We start from the raw sequence: 19,601 nt of genomic DNA on the forward strand, positions 1-19,601 counted from the left end.
ATGAATATGAACCTATGAATTGATCAGCCTTGCCGACAGTCAAAAGACACGGCACTTGCTAAACCACAAATATTCGCTTCTCCTGTTGCTTTAGATTGACAGTAACTCTGGAACTCCCTGCCTGCTTTTGCATTTACGTCTGCCTACGACTTGACTTTTTTTCAGAGGGAGGTTTCAAGACATTTGTCCCAGACTTTTGGCTAACTCTACTAACCTTTTAGGGAACCGGCAACCAAGTGGGCCTTTTTTGTTATATTTTTTGTTGCCCTTTGCCAGATTCCCCTCTCCCTTAAAAAAAAAGTACTAATCATAGTTTACACAGTCACCTTCACTCAATGTCGATACTTCTGCGTGTGTGTGTTGGTTATTACCGCGACAGCCTAGTCCTCATTCTTCTCCTTGACAAGAATGTGGGACCAAACATTGCGCCTCGGCCCCGCAGGAAGGTAGAGTTAACACGGCAGAGTAACGAACAATGGAGATGAAACACGGGGTCACAATATGGGGAGCACACAGGGCGAGGGGCGAGGCTCAGCTACATTGTGAGCCGCGGCTTGATGAGGAGAGGGGACACAAAGAGAGACCTGGAGCCACCTTACACACTGAACAAATACCTTCCCTGTACCTTAGATTACACACAGATTATACCTTTGGAAACCTAGAATCTTTAGGAGGAAGGGAATAATATGAATAACGTGTCTCTACAAATGGAAAGGGAAATGCCCGGAAGAAATGAGTAGAGTAAGAAATGGTTGTCATTGATGGCAGTAACACATAAAGTAACGTCACAATATAGATGAACCGATGAATTACATTGCATTCTTTACAACAGTAATAAGGAACCTATAAGTCTACAAGGAAAAATAAAAGAATTACCTGAAAGAGATGAGTAATATAAAGAATTAGTGGTTGTCAGTGTTAGCAATACTACACAAACCCATATTCTAAAAAACATTAGCGCCTCACCTTCACAATTTTCAAAGGACTCTAGTTGAAGTGATACGGGTTTTTAACGATGTTTCTGTAAGGCTAGTGACATGTTAACAAGTTTTCTGCATTATCAACAGGACAAATACTCTTTATAACTTGGCTAATCGTCTCTCTAACCTTTGAAAATGGTCACGGTGAGAGAGGAAAATGTTTCTGAATATTTCGCTTATTCTCTATAAGTAGGTGAAGCACAGAGTCAAAAGGCTGTAGATTTAATGATTTCTTATGATTTTCATGAGAGAAGCAGGATAGTATACTATTAAGCGTTTCAGAGAGTTTGAGGGCACGTTTTTCTAGAATAACTTTGTAAGGAACACGCATATCATTATGAAATTTGACACCCTCCCCTTATATTCCAATGTGTCAAGAATCGTCAACAGTATATAATAATGGCACTTTTCCCTATAAAAACAGGAGAAAGTCACTTATCCCTCACGAAGAAACGGACAAGTGGTGACAAATGGTGACGTAGTACTATCTGTGACGTAGTAACAAGCTCCACCCACATAGTCCCTCCCCCTGCTCCTACTCTCCCTCTCTTCCATCCCCGTCCCCATTTTTCGCTCCCTTCCTCCCCTCCCCTCCCTTCCCCTCCCCGTCTATGTATTCCCTACCTCTCTCTCTCTCTCTCTCTCTCTCTCTCTCTCTCTCTCACCACTTGTCCGTTTTTTCGTGAGGGATAAGTGACTTTCTCCTATTTTTATAGGGAGAAGTGCCATTATTTGCGATTCATGACACATTGGGATATTCGGGGAGGGTGTCAAATACACTGTGGCAAAATTTCATAATGATATGCGTGTTCCTTGCAAAGTTATTCTAGAAAAACGTGCCCTCAAACTCTCTGAAACGCTTAGTAGGAGGGGCGAGGGAGGCATGAGGAGAGATAGAACGGGGAGAGAGGCAGATGGAAGGTTGGGAAGGTTAGCTAACTGAAGAGATAAGGAGAGGAAAGCTAGTGAGGCAGTGAGACCGTGGCTTGAAGTGGGAGGAAAAAGTCGTGACGTATAGAGGTGAGAAGTGAGGCAAGCGAGGGGGAATTGATCTGGTCAGGAAGGAGCAAAGAAGGGGTTAGAGATGAGGTAAGCAGAGAGATAGTATTGGTTGGCTGAGAGAAGTAGACGGCTAAGAGGTGAGTAAGGAGAGCCGAGTGGTAAGAGGCGGGGACGAACTGAGGGATGAGGAGAGTACAGAAGCAAATAATGTGGTACTGATGCAAAGGAAGAATAAGAAGAGAGAGTTGGAAGACTGAAAAGAGAAAGTCAGGATAGATTATCAGCACCGGTATAAGTTTTTTTTTATGCAGGAGGGAAGCCAGCCAAGGGCAACAAAATATATAGAAAAAAAAACACGAGTGCTGGCTCACTTAAAAACTATTAAAGGACTAGCCAAAATTAAAGGACAAATTACAAGAAAAACCTGGAAAGATGCAAACCCCTAGGCCTATCCTCGAAAATCCCTTTTTAAAGTATGCCTACCTATTTCTATCTGCCATACCCATCCTCATCATGTCACTCCTTCAAAATTCCCTGTTGGCACTGCAAAGTCTGAGCTGAGGGAGGAAAAGGGCCATATTTCTGAAACTCCTTGCTCTCTCTCTCTCTCTCTCTCTCTCTCTCTCTCTCTCTCTCTCTCTCTCTCTCTCTCTCTCTCTCTCTCTCGGGCTGCCGCTTCTCTTGTATTAACACTTCTTTATAATGTAGCATATATGGCATAATAAAATCTCTCTCTCTCTCTCTCTCTCTCTCTCTCTCTCTCTCTCTCTCTCTCTCTCTCTCTAAGCCCATAAAGATAATAAACCCAATTCTCAAGTATTTTTCGGTCGGTCATGATAGCGAAATACTGATAATCTGTTACAAGAACGGAAAAAAACACACTTGGCAATCCGTGTATCTTCAACTTGAGCCCGTCAACTTTCTTGTCTTCCACTATATTTCCTTTCTTACTATAAGCCTTCAATCTTCCCTTCTCACCCGGTTTACCTCTTCCTTTCCACCCGACATTCCTATCCCCAATTCTTCTTCTTCTTAATGAGTGTATTGGCTAGAAGGTGACATGGCTGTTTTAATGATCCCTTGTGTATTTCATAGGTATTAAACCCAAGTCTTTCCTTTCCCATGAGTGTTTCAGAATCCTACTATACTTGTGAGTGGGGTAGAGAGTAAGGAAGTAAGAGACTGTCCGTATTCAGAAACGCTTTGCTCTCTCATCACGTCTACTTTCCAAGGCCACAGAGATGATTAGTGGGAGTTTTCAAAAATGTTTCCCCAGTTAATGATGTATAATTATTGTTGCTCTTCCTCTAGAATCATATAAACACCTTAAAAATCGCTCTTCTCTCTCGCCATGGTTGTTTTCAAGGGCACAGAGATGATTAGCAGGATTTTCAAAAGTATTTCACAAGTTGATGATGTATAATATTGTCATTCTGCCTCTAAAATCTTATAAACACCTTAAAAATCACTCTTCTCTCTCACCATGATTTTTTTCCAAGGCCACAAAGATGATTAGCTCGGTTTTCAAGAGCGTTTCACCAGAAGTCTAGTTACTCTGCCTCTAGAATCATATAAACATCTTAAAAGAAAAAAAACTCGTGTGAATATAAATAAAGCCTCTTGAAATTGTAAAGGTGAAACACAAAAGGGTTTGAGAATACAAGCTTTGAGAGGCGTGGTGGAGAGTCCCGCTGAGGCACCACACGTCGGAAAGTTAGACTGTCAGGGTGTCTAGGTAAAGGTCACCCACGTCCCTGGTCATTAGTCTTCCTTGTTTACTTCCTCACCCGCTCTGCTCGTCAGGTTGGTGAGGGAGGCTGGGCTGGTGGGGGCTGTAGAAGGAGAGAAGGGGAAGGAGAGAGTTAGGGAATGGTGTGGTGGGAATGAGATCCGAACCATTTTCTGTTGAACTTGTATGAAGGACAGAAATTAAGCAGGTTTTTTATCGTTTTTCTTTTCTTTCTATTCATTCTCTTTTTCTTGTCGGCCGTATCCAGCGTCCTTCATGCATAAAGAGAAAGAAAGAAAGAGGAAACAAAAGAAAAGAATGCCAAAAGCCCGGCCTGCCTTGATTACCTGTGGGAGTTTGTGCATTTGTAACGAAATTCAACACAATATCGGTGGTCGCAATTTAAAGCAGAATAACACTGTCTTATCTGGCGGCGATAGGAATCCATCACACATTCCTGTTTCATAATTTCGCAATTCAGAATATATTAGCGTGGGAGACGAGGCGACGTGGGGATTCATGCTTCAATATTTTTTTTTTTCGTATAAAACATATTTCATCGTTAAGTGATATTAAAAGAAGATATATAGTGAATTCGGAACGTTTCAAAATCATTGTAGCTTTTCTTCATAATTATTAACGCCCTTTGGTACTAGGAGATATTTTTTACCTTGAGATTTGTGTACGATTAGACTGTTTTATTGACATTAGGAAAGATCTATGAAGGTCAGAAGATTAATGCCTACAGTCTCCACCATTTTGATCCTCACATGAGTTTCTGAAGGTGTATAAAACCGCCAAATAGTAAGCAGAATAAATATGGAAACGCGTCATGGTACTGAAGTGATTAACAAGGCCAATATCAATCTATGATTCCTCGTATATACATAAAGATAACATTATCATCATCACATTCCAAACTGAATTGTACCTTTGGAAATAATTGATGAAAGAAAAACGTTCGATGTGTATTCAACCCCTTCTGTACCATGACGCGTTTTCTTATTCATCCTGGAGACTATTTGGTGATTTTATGCAGCTTCAGAAACTTATATGAGGATTAAATTAGTGAAAATTTAGCCATTAATCTTCCGACCGCTATAAACCCTTCCTGATATAAATAAAATCGTCTAATCATACCCAAAACTCATGGTAAAAAGAGTTCCCAGTAAAGAAGAAGTTAAATATTTTCCTTTAGACACAATCCTAATAGAGAATAAAACGTAAAGAATAGAAGATAGATCACAGGCAACACAGAGGCAGCCAAGTGACATGCGGTGTGTGTGTGTGTGTGTGTGTGTGTGTGTGTGTGTGTGTGTGTGGTATTAAGGTCACTTCCATGAAAAAAAAAGCTGCAAGAGAAAAAAAATACACTTGGTCAGTTTATTTCCTTGCGTATTTCTGACTTTATTAACTGAGAGAGAAAAAAAAGCGGCTTTATGTCCCTAAATTATCTCACTTACCTTGGCCTCCTGTTACTTATTATCGTATAAACCAGAACACATACATTTCAACCGCCATGTTTAGTGTCCTTTGTGTGGTGAGAGAGAGAGAGAGAGAGAGAGAGAGAGAGAGAGGGGAAAATGCATATATGATCTTTATTTAGTTCAGTTTCAATCACCAGTTAATGTATATACCAAGAACCATTTAGTTCAAAGCTATACTTCACGGTAGCAGTAATAACGGCTACAGTTTTACCAGTATATACTAATCAATTCATCCCCTCTGATCTTTCACGCACGAGCTAGAATATTCTCATTATGCCATTAGGTTTAAGTGTATGGCGGTGAGCGGTGGTGACAGGATAACGTGGTGGTGGTGATGGTGGTGGTGGTAGTGGTGGTAGTGGTGGTGCGGCAAGGCCATGGGGACAGCAGGTAGTAGCCCCATTGACGGCAGGTGACGGCCATTTAAAGTTAATATCGACACATAACCCACTTAACCGTAAAGGGATGGAATGGCGGGCTTTAAATTACTCATTCAGGAAGGGAAAGCACGTTTTTTAAAAGAGCAGCTGCTGGAGCGTGGTGGTGGTGATGGTGGTGTGGTAGTGTGGTGGTGGGTATGCTGCATCACCACATACATTATAGCAGTGGCAGTGCTAGGGGGAGAAATTATTGCAATACAGGACAATATTACTCTCAGGTGCTGAAATTTCCCTTCAGTGATATATCTTTTTTTTTTTATTGATACCACGGGGCTTTTCACTGGAATTTATGTGCTAAACGAGGTACTGTTTGGATACCTTCTCTCTGAAACCCCACCCGTTACTGCGAGTAAGGAAGCCCTACCTACACTCGGACCGGGCCCAGGATTCGAACCCGTGTTTGGAGACCCCTCAGACCTTAAAACGCTCATGATTCCACTGTGCCACGGCGGTCCCCAAAGCGATAGATAGTTGAAGGGCACAGATGAATGTGTCAGTATAGCATAGACAGACAAGAGGGATTCAAAAGCTTATTAGAGACTTTCTTTAAAACCACTGACTAACTCTCACACTTCTAATGACTGATAATATTTTATTTGCGTAATGATAATATTTCATTTGCGTAACCCTAAGTGATTTTATCATGAGAAATAATATAGCTTTTTATTTCTTTGTATACAAGAGAACCTTCGATAAAGAGCAGCAAGTGAAAGTGCCAGTCTCTTAAGAAAACAGTTTCCAATCAATGTCAGTTTAAGAAAAATCCATAAATTATTTTACTCTCGGCCGAATCCTCCAAAAGAATACACTGGACTTACAGCAGGACTTATCATAGGTGTCTGCCAGTGGAGTGTTTCAAAAGGCATACAATAAACCTACACCATACCATTATCAATAGACATGAAGCGTACCCAGAGCAGTAACAATGTTGATAAAAGACATCATATGTCATTGACTCAGGGAAAATTATCAAAGCATGTGTCATTTGGAGCACTTGATTCTATTCTGTGACGCAGGGGATGAAGGGTAGTAAGTGAGGCTCACCTACGCGTCAGTACAGGTGAGGAGCACTAATTGGCAGTGGGCACAATGGCATATGTAGTGGTTCAGGTGACACGCTGCTCTATTTACCTAACAAAACGGGGAGTGTTAATACGGGCAACTGCTGTGATGTCTTGTGTACTCGTGTTATGAAGCAGCGGGACACAGATGGAGGTAAACAAAACTACGACATAATTTTAGATGATAGCCAGGTTACATTTTAAGAAGCAGAGAGCAGGTTCGTTACAAGGAAGACTCACTCACCTCGCCCTCCTCCCGCCTTGTGTCTGCCGCCCCTCAGCCATTAGAGGGGCAAGGGGACGTGCTGGTGTGACACTGTGTAGCTTGTTTGTGTAGTAATATACGTGTGTGTGTGTGTGTGTGTGTGTGTGTGTGTGTGTGTGTGTGTCTCTCTCTCTCTCTCTCTCTCTCTCTCTCTCTCTTTCTGTGTGTGTGTGTGTGTGTGTGTGTGTGTGTGTTTCACTGTTTGATCTGCTGCAGTCTCTGACGAGACAGCTAGACGTTACCCTACGGAACGAGCTCAGAGCTCATTATTTCTGATCTTTGAATAGGCCCGAGACCAGGCACACACCACACACCGGGACAACAAGGTCACAACTCCTCGATTTACATCCCGTACCTACTCACTGCTAGGTGAACAGGGGCTACACGTGAAAGGAGACACACCCAAATATCTCCACCCGGCCGGGGAATCGAACCCCGGTCCTCTGGCTTTTGAAGCCAGCGCTCTAACCACTGAGCTACCGGGCGTGTGTGTGAGTGTGTGTGTGTGTGTGTGTGAGAGAGAGAGAGAGAGAGAGAGAGAGAGAGAGAGAGAGAGAGAGACTCTCCTAACAATCCTAAATGAAGAAGGCATTAAGAATAGGTAAACAAACACTGAATACAATCCGTTTAGCTAAAAAAAAAAAGTGTTGGAACCGCAGTCGTATTCCCTTAGAAAGACCTGAAATGTCCCGGCTTACCGTACGTATCCATTCCCGAGCACTGAGATATGGACACCTTTATCCTCCCTCCTTACTTCTACGGCTACGGATCACCTCTTTAGTGATTCATTCTACTTGCTTTCTCTCTGTCTTTGCCTCTTTCCTCTCTTTGGTTCCTGCATAGTTCAGTGACGGAGCAGTATGGCTTTCCCTTCCTCTCCGTCTGACCTACCCTGCCCCTGGTAGGACAGCGTGGCCATCAACCTCCTGCAGCGTCAGCCCTCGCCCAAACGCCTTGGCTGTCGCTGTTCACGCTAGGTCAGATCGAGTGAGTGTTATTTGCCCCTTCTGCCTCTCCTGTGATGCACTCAATTACTTGTGTTCCCATGTTCACTAAATCCGTACAAATGTCTGCTGTTACGCTATTGATTATTCATTAGATCGAGAAAGAATGTGATGTAGCCATTTTTTATGCTTAGTAAATCTCTTTAAGCGCCTGTTATAAGGAATAAATTGTTTGTCAGGCTGAGGAAGGATCCGTGATTGCATGGGTGAGCGTGGTGGCCTCGTCTAGAAGCGTCAGAGCGTCAGTAACATTGAGATCTAAATGTGAGTATTTGCATCTTATATATGTACAGCTGGCTCTCTTCTTGATGTGGCGGCATTTCTGTCCTTTTTTTTTTCTTTTTCTTTTTAGCTAGAAAGATATGTCTACTGAAGGGATTTTGATAGGTATATAGGCTGGAAATATAAATGTGTCAATGAAGTGTTATCTTTCTCAACCCAGCTTCATGTCCGCCTCCCATCTCCACTTCCTCCTTACCCTACATATAACCACTATCAAAGCCCTCCCCTTCATCTCTCTCTCTCTCTCTCTCTCTCTCTCTCTCTCTCTCTCTCTCTCTCTCTCTCTCTCTCTCTCTCTTTCTGTGGTTCAGATCTTCTGTGGTTCGCTTTGGTCTGCGTTTGAGTTGCGAAAACACTCGAATTGAGCCATCAGCCTGAGCCGAAGAGAGTTGGCGAGGCTTATAGGCTTCAGCAGGCAGCTGGACATACAAGGAGATGGAATGTGTGAAGCAGACTTAGTTGCGAGGCTCATAACCTTCAGCTTCATAAGTCTGCTTCCAATATGTGCGTAATTTTTCAAAGAGTTTTGGGCAGTTATTGCATTTGAGTTATTTTATATACGGTTTAGTTGAAGTTACCTTAGTTTCCAAGGACGTCATAATTCAAGCAATGGTTTAAGCTGGAGCGTGTATCGTCAATGCAAAGATATATAAAAACATGAGAAAATATTTATGAAAGTTTGAATAGAAACGTGTGTTTTTTTTCCGTGCAAGAAAAGGAAGCCGGTCAACGGTAACAAAAGATTAAAAGAAAGGGCCCACTTAAATGTTAGTTCTCTTAAAGATCACATAGAGTTAACAAAAGTCATGGACAGTGTGGTCTCTGGAAACAGTTCTTACTTAAAAAAAATAATAAATCGTTTAGAAATGTAAGTCTGCATCTCATCTTTCCCATTTCACCCAAAGTAAACATATATTTCTTTCCTCTAAGACCCTTGATGATGTTGTGTCATTCAACATACGTACATTCTTAGTAATACATCCAAAGAAACAGATTATTTTCATCCTCTCTCTCTCTCTCTCTCTCTCTCTCTCTCTCTCTCTCTCTCTCTCTCTCTCTCTCTCTCTCTCTCTCTCTCTCTCTCTCTCTCTCTCTCTCTCTCTCTCTCTCTCTCTCTCTCTCTCTCTCTCTCTCTCTCTCTCTCTCTCTCTCTCTCTCTTCTCTACAGCTAAAGGTTTCATGGAACGACCTCCCGTGTCCTCCCTTTCCCACTCCCATCATTTCCCTCTTCCCTAATTCATTACCTTCACATATTCCCTTAACTTCTGCCTCAGTCTTTTGTGTTCCCTAGTTTTCTTCTTTCCTGGAAGCTCACAGATCTCTTTATGTGCTGCGTCCTCCTGATTTCTCCATTTTTCTGGCTGCTAATTCTCTTCATCCTCATTACTTGCCGTTTTCTTCCTCGCTCTCCACTCGTCTCCTTTCTGCGTCTCCCGCCACTTGCCTCTCGTCATTCACAAATTATCACCAGGTAAAGGTGTAATGTTTCCTCGCCAGTCAAGAGGAGAGAGAGAGAGAGAGAGAGAGAGAGAGAGAGAGAGAGAGAGAGAGAGAGAGAGAGAGAGAGAGAGACGAAATAATGGACTCTAGGGAATAGTTGAAATTTGCATCTATCTATTATGAATATTCCCGCCTCTCGCTGAAACACTTACTGGTAATATAGATCAGCGATGAAGTGCCGGGTGTAAAACATAGTGGAGGATATTGTGGCCTCAAAGCTTAGAGATTATCAAATGTCGGTTCCCGGAATGAGTGAAGCCTGTCAGTTTTCATTGAATCATCATACGAATTTGAGGGCGTTCAAAGGCGTATCGGCCAGACGTATTCTTAATTAAACACTAGATTTCATAAAGACTATTTTCAATGGCCATATAGATGGTTAGTTAGGTTTTTATAAGTGTTTCCCGCACCCCTCACTGATTAAAACCAAGGTCTTCTTAAACATTGCAGGTTTCATAAGAACTATTTTCAAAGGCCACAGAGATGAATAGTCAGGTTTCCATGGGTGTTCTCCCCTCACCACTGACTGAAGCCAAGGTGTTCTTAAACATTGTAGGTTTCATAAAAATTATTTCAAAAGCTACAAAGATGACCAGCCAGATTTTTATAGGTGTTTTCCCTCTCTCACTGACTAAAACCAAGGTAAAACAATCATAGATACCTTAATAACTTCCACTAAAGCCTGTTCAAAGTAGTCGAGATGAGACGCCAAAACGTTTACCAATACGGACGTTAGATATGCCGTTGTACTGAGACGATAAGTACAAAGGAGACTAACCCGGGTACATGCTGCCTTAACTCGCCAATGCCAAGGGTATAAGAACTGTCTCGAAGGTATAGATATTATAGAACCACACGTGACAGAATCAGTACGCACCTGTCAATACGTGCGCCCCACACCTGTAATGTTCATGTAAGAGAGTGATGTGTGATGGGGTGACTTAAAACAGTGTAGTGAAGGCAAAGAAAATCACGATAACACACCTTTTTTTGTATCTCCATTCCCATCAGGCTTCGTGTCCCTGACGGTGGTGCAGGTTGCGTTGCGTATTGGCGTTGTCTGCCTGAGGAGCACAGCGCCCTAGATTGGAAGTGTTGCGTGCGTCTGGTATTTCTATGGCACCAGTTCCCTCATATCACCTTATTTCCCACCAGACACGTTTATAGATATGTGATATTGGTGAATGTTGTTTAAGTGACACCTGCTCGATGTATCAACCTATTTTTTACTAAGTATTGCATAGATTTGCGACATATAAGCTACTTAGTATTTGGCTAAGTTTACCACCAGAAGTCTTTGATTTATGCTACTAATTAATATTAAAGTTTACAGCAAATAATTTGCGCAATATTCATTCAGATCAAGCAGTAAAAGTACGATGGAAAGAGTGCTAATTTTTTTGAGAGAGTTCATTAAGGGATCACTTAATTAGCAGGAAAGCAAAACCAAATCACATGAAAGGAAAACATAAACCAAACCTCTCCAAGAAAAATGTGCGGCAACTTTGTCTTCCCTGCGAGGCTTCTGTGCTGACAATTCCGTGTAATCAACGTGAAGGAGTGAAGGAGAAATAGGTGGGGCGACTTCCCTGCCTCCCCTCCACCACGCTGATCAATGCCCTCCTTAACTTAGCACATCAACACCTGCTTACTAGCAGTTGGCATATCAACACCTCTTCAGCACACATAGATATCCCCTTACTGGACACCGAACACATCAGTACCTCTCACGAGCGTGGCAACACCCATTACTGAACACTGGACACATCAACACCTAATCAGCTCACATCAATACTCTTTGATAGACACTGAACACATTAACACCTCTTCAGCACACATCAGCACCATCTTACTGGACACTGGACACATCAACACTTCTTCAGCACACATCAACAGCCCCTTACTGGACACTGGACACATCAACACGTCTCACCAACAAGTCATCACCCTCTCCACAGCACTTTATTGACGCATGCTTAAGAACATCATAAAAAAAAGTGCAACAGATTTTTTTTTTTCAGTGATGGAGTTAAAAATAAGCGAGTTTTTGGCATTTTTGGCAGGAATGGGGAAAGGGAGGGAAGAGTGCACTGTGCTATCTTACTTCAAGCACCAACACTCATATTATTAACCTATCCACTCCCTAAAGAGCCTCCTCGTGTAACTAACTGTAGTACTTAGAGATACTTAGAGGTGATCCTTCCTTGTCGACTGTCAGAGTAAATTCGACGGCATAATTTGACTCTATGTTATCGGACTTTTCCCTCTCGACAAGTGGCCTGATTGACGGTGAGTCTCTGCGCCACTCACACACCAAACTTCGCAGTGATAATTACTCTCTTGATGATGCTCATTGTTGTATGCTTTTTAAAGTAACAACATTTTATACTCACACACATTTTTTCTTTTCCTATTTTGTTATACCAGCCGTGTATCATAAATTTATAATTTGACACGTGTGTAAATTGGGTTAATTACTTTCTTTTTCTATACCATGACCTAAATATTGTCTTTTTCTCTCGACAATCATGCAAATCCCTTCGCATTCGTGTCATAAGCCTCTGTAATGAAGGATGGATAGGTATTTCCTGCATTGCGTGCTGCCAGGTTCTTATTTCTGCTGCTTTCTGTTTCATTTGTTGCTGTTGTTATAATTTCTTTACAATCCTCACTATCACCGTTACTATCATTGTTATTGTTTTTATTTATGTTTTCGTCGTCATCGTCGTCATTGTTTCTGGTGTTGTTATCATTACTATCATAATAACACCATGGTACTGATGACGATGTTTCCCTTCACTTCAGGAATTAATCTGTTGAAGGACTTCTGCACAGAGAGAGAGAGAGAGAGAGAGAGAGAGAGAGAGAGAGAGAGAGAGAGACAGAGAGGTGCGGGAGAAAAAGAGAGACACAAAGAGAGAGCGTGGAAGGGAAGCAGTGATTACATTAAAAATTATTGATACCATCCTGAAAGCGAGGTAGGATGTTTTTCCAGCATTTCTGTTCTGTGTGTAAGCTCGATGGAGTGCGGCGAGTAAACGTGAAGCTCAGGACTGGATGATCTAAGAGGGCTGAGTCTATAGGTCTTTGTGAGTAAGGGAAGTGAATGGTGTGAGCGGTAAGGCATGCGTCCAGGCTCAGGTTGGCAGTCTGACCTTTGTATGCTTGGATACCTACGACCCTTAGATTCATCATGACAGTGTGCATACATACATACATACATAGGCAGGCACACACACACACACACACACACACACACACACACACACACACACACACACACACACACACACACACACACACACACACACACACACACACACACACACACACACACACACACACACACACAAATGTTCCGATATGGATGGAGCACTAGGAACTTTAGAATTATGTAAACACAAAACAATGAAATACAAACACACACACACACACACACATACATACAGACACTTCGTTAGTTTTTCCATACGTCCCATTCGCTCTCAATTTTACGGAAGGGTAAAAAAAAAAAACAGGCAAATGATTCAGACTATCGAAATTGAAAGAAAAAATTAAATGAAAAACGACAGCACACTGTAAGGCATATATTTGCACATCGGCGCTGATTTATTTGCTGACATAAAGCTTAGAATTGGCATAAATATCAAGTTTTTTCCGCTGTACATTCCACCGTCCAGCCAGATATTGACGAGCTGCGGGATGAGTCTGCAGTGGGAGGGAGAGAGAGAGGAAGAGGGAGGAGGGGAAAGTGGCTGGTGAGTCAGGATCTGGTTGGGCTTATCACTTCACTGCCTACATACTATACCGCCGTGTTCGCTATATTTCCTTACCATCTCCTCATTAATGGTTGTTTTCCTTTAGTAATTGTCTCTTCTACCTTGCGTCACCAGAAGTCATCGCTCTTCACGATTTCTCTTCCCAATCTACGCTCTTGTCCTTCTCTATTTCACTATGATTACTTCCGCTTGCTATTCTGTTCTCCACGTCCATTACAGGTCTGTGTATTCTGTCAACCTTCCTGTCTATATCTTCATTTCCTTTCAGTTACCCTTCTCAGTCCACCTCCTTGCCATCCCCATCCACCTCCATTGCCGCTCATTTCCTGCCAGCTTTCACGTCTCTATTACCTACCACTTAGTCTTCACCTTGTCCCCATCAGTCCTTCATTATCCCTTATTCGCTCCCGACCTGTGACTTCAGTACTCTCACCGCTATTCATATTTTTTTTTTTTTTTTCAATCTAGAAATTTCCTCTTTTTTGTTCTTTTTTGTTCTTTTCTTGTTCTTCTTGTTCTTGTTTTTGTTCTTTTTCTTTACTTCTCTATCACCATCATCATCATCTTGTTCTTGTTTTTGTTCTTGTTGTTGTTCTCCTTCTTGTACACCTCTTACTTAACTTCAATTATGGGGAAATTAATAGAATCAATAAAAGCAAAAACTTTAGGGAACACCTAGACAAACACGGCTTGATAAATCAAACACAGCATGGATTTACGAAGGGAAAGTCATGCCTTACAAACTTGTTGAGTTTTTATAGTAGGGTTTATGAGGCGGCAGATAAGGCTGATAATTATTACATTCTATACTTAGATTTCAGTAAAGCCTTTTTTTTTATTTATACCATGTGGGCTTTTCACGGGAATTTATAGGCTAAAGGGGATACTTTTTAGGGTACCTCCTATCTCAAAGCCCACCCGCTAGGAAACCGTTGCCCTGAGTGAGGAGACAAAGGTACCTCGCCAGAGGATTTTGAGTAAGGTTAGAGCGCACGGTATAAGGAGTAGAATATTAGGCTGGATTAAAGCGTGGTTAGACGACAGGCGATAGAGGGTAGTAATTTAATGGATCTAATTCCGAATGGGAGAAGTAATTAGTGGGGTGCCAAAAAGCTCAGTTTTACGGTCATTGTTATTTTTAGTATATATTAATGACTTGGATAGTGGAATTAATAGTGACATTAGTAAATTTGCAGACGACACAAAGATAGGTAGATTAATTAGGTCCGATTCGGATGCCATTGCTTTGCAGGCAGACTTGGATAGGATGAAAGAATGGACAGATAGATGGCAAATGCAGTTCAATATTAACAAGTGCAGGGTACTGAGCGTAGGTAGAGATAATCCAAGCAATAGGTACACGATAGATAACGAGGCACTAGGAAGTTCCAAGTATGAGAAAGATTTAGGAGTCATAGTTAGCTCTGATCTCGGTACAAGGAAGCAATGTATTGAGGCCAGAAGTAAGGCGAATAGAGTATTGGGATTCATTTTAAGAAGTGTTGAAAGCAGGGATCCCGAAGTAATACTAAAATTATACTTGGCGCTGGTCAGGCCACATCTTGACTATGCGGTACAATTCTGGTCCCCACATTGTAGGAAGGATATAGCTCTATTGGAGTCAGTGCAAAGGAGGATGACTAAAAAGATTCAGGGAATGATGGATATTCCCTATGAAGCGAGACTGAAGAAACTCAATCTGCATTCCTTAGAGAGACGTAGGTTAAGAGAAGACCTGATAGAAGTATTTAAGTGGTATAAGGGTTTTAACAAAGGGGACATGAACGAAGTTCTTAGGATCAGTAGCGGGGTCAGAACCAGATAAAATGGGTTTAAACTTTAAAAAATCAGGTTTAGGAGAGAAATGGGAAGAAACTGGTTTTCAAACAGAGTGGTTGATGAGTGGAACGGTCTCAGTGGTCATGTGGTCAGAACTGAGTCAATAGGGAGCTTTAGAATTTAAGATTAGGTAAGTACATGGATGGAGATGATAGATGGAATTAGGTAGTTTTATCACACAGGGACTGCCACGTGTAGGCCTGGCGGCTTCTTGCAGCTTCCCTCTTTTCTTATGTTCTTATGTTCTTTTTATCTTCTTTTCCTTCTCCTATTTTTTCTTCTTCTCCTTTTTCTCCTTCTTCTTTTTCATCATCATCATCATCATCATCCATCATTATCATCTTATTATTATTATTATTATTATTGTCATTATTATTATTTTTTTCCTTCTTCTTCTTCTTCTTCTTCTTCTTCTTCTTCTTCTTCTTCTTCTTCTTCTTCTTCTTCTTCTTCTTCTTCTTCTTCTTCTTCTTCTTCTTCTTCTTCTTCTTCTTCTTCTTCTTCTTCTTCTTCTTCTTCTTCTTCTTCTTCTTCTTCTTCTTCTTCTTCTTCTTCTTCTTCTTCTTCTTCTTCTACTTCTTACTTTTGACCGTATAACGTAATATTCTTTAATTTATCATCGTTGGTGTCAAGAATACTATAACAGCATGCTCTTTCCTTGGGTTTCTTTATCTTAGTCGCTCTTTTTCATCTCTTTCCTTGCCTCCCCCTTCTTCTAACACCTTCAGCTTTATTTGACAGTCTGGGGAAGAATATCTACTGTCGTTATCATCATTTTCATCGTTAGTAGCGTCACTTATAGACAGCAAGTGCATTTCCTTCGATTTTCCGCCCGCTCCCATCCACAACTTCCCTAATTGAATATAAAAAGTCGGAACTGATGATTAATACATTACATATGCATGGCTCTATTTCACTATTAGATGAGAGACTAAATTACTCGCCATGATATCGTTGTTGGCATCCGTATATATTTTTCCCTTACAGGTTTAGATTCATCACTGCGCTGTGCTTGGTGCGTGTGTAGAGTGGGAAGGAAAGGCAGTACACGCAGCAACCCATCAGAGTGGAACCAATACCTGTGTTTAGACGAAAATTGTTTACCTCACCCATGCAGCTTGGGTCAGTGTACCTTAAACTGACCTCCTCTTCTTCCTCCTCACTTTTTTCCCCTCCTCCTCCTCCTCCTCCTCCTCCTCCTCCTCCTCCTCCTCCTCCTCCTCCTCCTGCTCCTCCTTTTCCTCCTCCTCATCATCATCCTCCTTCTCCTCCTCCTGCTTCTTCTTTTCTTCTTTTTCCTCCTCCTCCTCCTCCTCCTCCTCCTCCTCCTCCTCCTCCTCTTCCTCCTCCTCCTCCTCTTCGCCCCCTTCCTCTTCCCCTTGCTCTTCTATAGATTCTACTATATCAATATGGAGTTACAGATTGTTGGGAGAGGAAAGGAAAGGATTGTAAACAGGAAGTAAAACATGTATGACTGCAGGATTTAGTTGAGAAGTGGAGGGCAGGCGAGGGACGAGAGAAATAAAAGCTGAGAGGAAATATATAAGTTAGGTTTACTCAAATAGAGGCGGAGACGAGTTGAGAAATAAAGGATTGTTTGACTAGATCTTGTATACGTGGCAATATTCACATAGCAAACTACAAAGGCACAGGCAATTAGTGAGTGTGGAGCAGTGCAATCAATTCATCTCCACAAAGCACTAAAAAGGTTTGTTGCCGTTGGCTATATTTTTAAATTTATTGTTTTGCGCAACTCTCACTAGGGAAAGATTGAGAGAAAAGGAACTATGGAAGTGTACATTTCTTATACATTTGGCAGCAGCATCCTGTATCTACCATATGCTCACAAACACATTATCTACTACGTGGTCACATGCACACACGCATATCTCACCGAGGAAAGATTGAGAGAAGGAACTATGGAAGCGTTCATCTCCAATACAGTTAACAGCAGCATCTTGTAGCTACCATATGCTTACAAACATATTATCTACTACATGGTCACATACACGCATACATTCCATCTCTCATCATACCTGTACTCCATCCCTTCTTCTTCTTCCCTATTCTCTTCTTCCCTCTCCTACACCACATCGTCCTATCTCTCCTCATCGGTGCATCTTGGTAATTTCAGGTATCTCACAGAGCGCGCTGATCAGGTAGACAGATGCGAGCAGTGCCGACTTTAATTAGCTTTTGCTCCCTTAATTACGACACGTGCTGGGAAATTGATTTAAGTCTCCATTTGCGTAGGTAGAGTGACCAAGCAGCAGAGGAGTTGGCGGAACGCGGGAGGCAGGCGGCATGGAAGGTGCGAGAGTGATGATACAGTTGCTCCGTATCCTCTCTCTTCTTCCTTCCTTGGGTGACGTGTGTGAGGACTGGGATGATTTGCAAACTGTAGTAAAATTGATCGCTTGTTGTACGCGTAGAGTGGTGCTACAGTTGCTGCCTCTCTTCTCTCTTCTTCCTTCCTAGGTTAACGTGTCTGTCGACTGGGCTGAATTGAAAACAGTAACATATTTGACGTATATTCTGCTTGTCGTACTCTCACTTTAACACTCCCACACCCTCTGGTTATGTTTCCCTTGTTACTCTCAGCGAAAAAGAGACACTGGACAGGACGCGGACAGCAAATAGACACACGTCACAGGGTTTTACAATGCGCGGGTACATGTTAACGTTTCTGAAGAGTCAACTGCGTTAAAGTAATGGTGAAGGAATCATTGAGTGGGTGTCATCATCAGCTGTTTGTCGTTGCTGTTGTTTTTGATGATGATAATGATGATGATGATGATGATGATGATGATGATGATGATGATGATGATGATGATGATGATACTACTACTAGTAAACTCACATTACATTGCCGCTCTTAACAAAATAAATGCAAAAGAAAGTTCACGAAAGTAGTTCTGCAGGTGTGGTGGTATTCTCAAGGTAATTCACATCACAGAGGTGTGTTTAAGATTACTTTCATACTTCCCTCAGCCTTCTCAAGCAGCGCACTAGACTAGCTCAGGATGAAGAAACTGTTGGCAATTCCCTCAAAAGCTTTTCCGTGAATTTAGAAGCGAGGAGTGAAAAACACGCAGTTATAATTGGATAAGACTCTTCCAAGTGAGGTGTATCTATGTGGTGGTGGTGGTGGTGGTAGTGTGTAATTCACCACTGTTGTCTGCTGGTCAGCCAGCCAGCCTTCCCCATTACGGAACGAACTCAGAGCTCATAGACCGATCTTCGGGTAGGACTGAGACCACAGCACACTCCACACACCAGGAAAGCTGGCCCACAACCCCTCGAGTTACATCGCGTACCTATTTACTGCTAGGTGAACAGGAGCTACACATTAAGAGGCTTGCCCATTTGCCTCGCCGCTTCCCAGACTCGAATCTGGGCCCTCTCGGTTGTGAGCCGAGCTTGCTAACCATTACACTAAGCGTTGTTTGTGTGTGTGTGTGTGTGTGTGTGTGTGTGTGTGTGTGTGTGTGTGTGTGTGTGTGAGTGTTTGTGAGTGTTCCTGCGCTCGGTTCACCTTTCTCACAAGTATGTCGGTCTCCTGACGCTTCGTAGCCTCATGGAAACAGCTCAGACTTTAGGTCTTTGGTTACAACTGAGATCATTCACACACCAACGCACCACTACAGGTCACAATCTTTCGCCTTGTATCCCTTCCCCACTTGCAGCTAGTGTGTGTGTGTGTGTGTGTGTGTGTGTGTGTGTGTGTGTGTGTGTGTGTGTGTGTGTGTGTGTGTGTGTGTGTGTGTGTGTGTGTGTGTGTGTGTGTGTGTGTGTGTGTGTGTGTGTGTGTGTGTGTGTGTGTGTGTGTGTGTGTGTGTGTGTGTGTGTGTGTGTGTGTGTGTGTGTGTGTGTGTGACAATATCATGCATACAGTTAAATTTCGATATCCAAAAAGTGGTTAAATTTTCTTGCTCGAGTGAAGGCTGCCGTGTTGGAGGGAAGTGTGATTGCTAGGAGGAAATTCTCACTGGGACTTCTGGACTTTGCGACCGATAACTGAATATTTGATAACTGTGGAGTGTTTCCTCGTGGAGACTCAACGCCTTTGTAGAATACTTGAATATGTGAGCAGCGGAAAGACTCGAATTTTCTGCTGTTTCTTAGATAGCTCTGTCCTTGTGCACCTCACGACACCCGCCGCTGATCGAACTGGTGATTTCTTAGTGTGGAGTCATTGGCCTGTATTTTCAAACACTTCTGATTCACCTCCAC

The 19,601-nt window shown here is 42.2% G+C and overlaps 1 non-coding gene across 1 annotated transcript; it reads right to left on the minus strand.

The window, feature by feature from the left end:
* Positions 1 to 7,376: 7,376 nt before the first annotated feature.
* On the minus strand, positions 7,377 to 7,450 carry Trnal-caa. The gene has a single exon. It is a non-coding gene; the product is annotated as a tRNA-Leu (tRNA).
* Between the last annotated feature and the right edge of the window lie 12,151 nt (positions 7,451 to 19,601).

The sequence above is a fragment of the Portunus trituberculatus genome, chromosome 40, assembly GCF_017591435.1.
Source record: "Portunus trituberculatus isolate SZX2019 chromosome 40, ASM1759143v1, whole genome shotgun sequence".
Taxonomy (NCBI): domain Eukaryota; kingdom Metazoa; phylum Arthropoda; class Malacostraca; order Decapoda; family Portunidae; genus Portunus; species Portunus trituberculatus.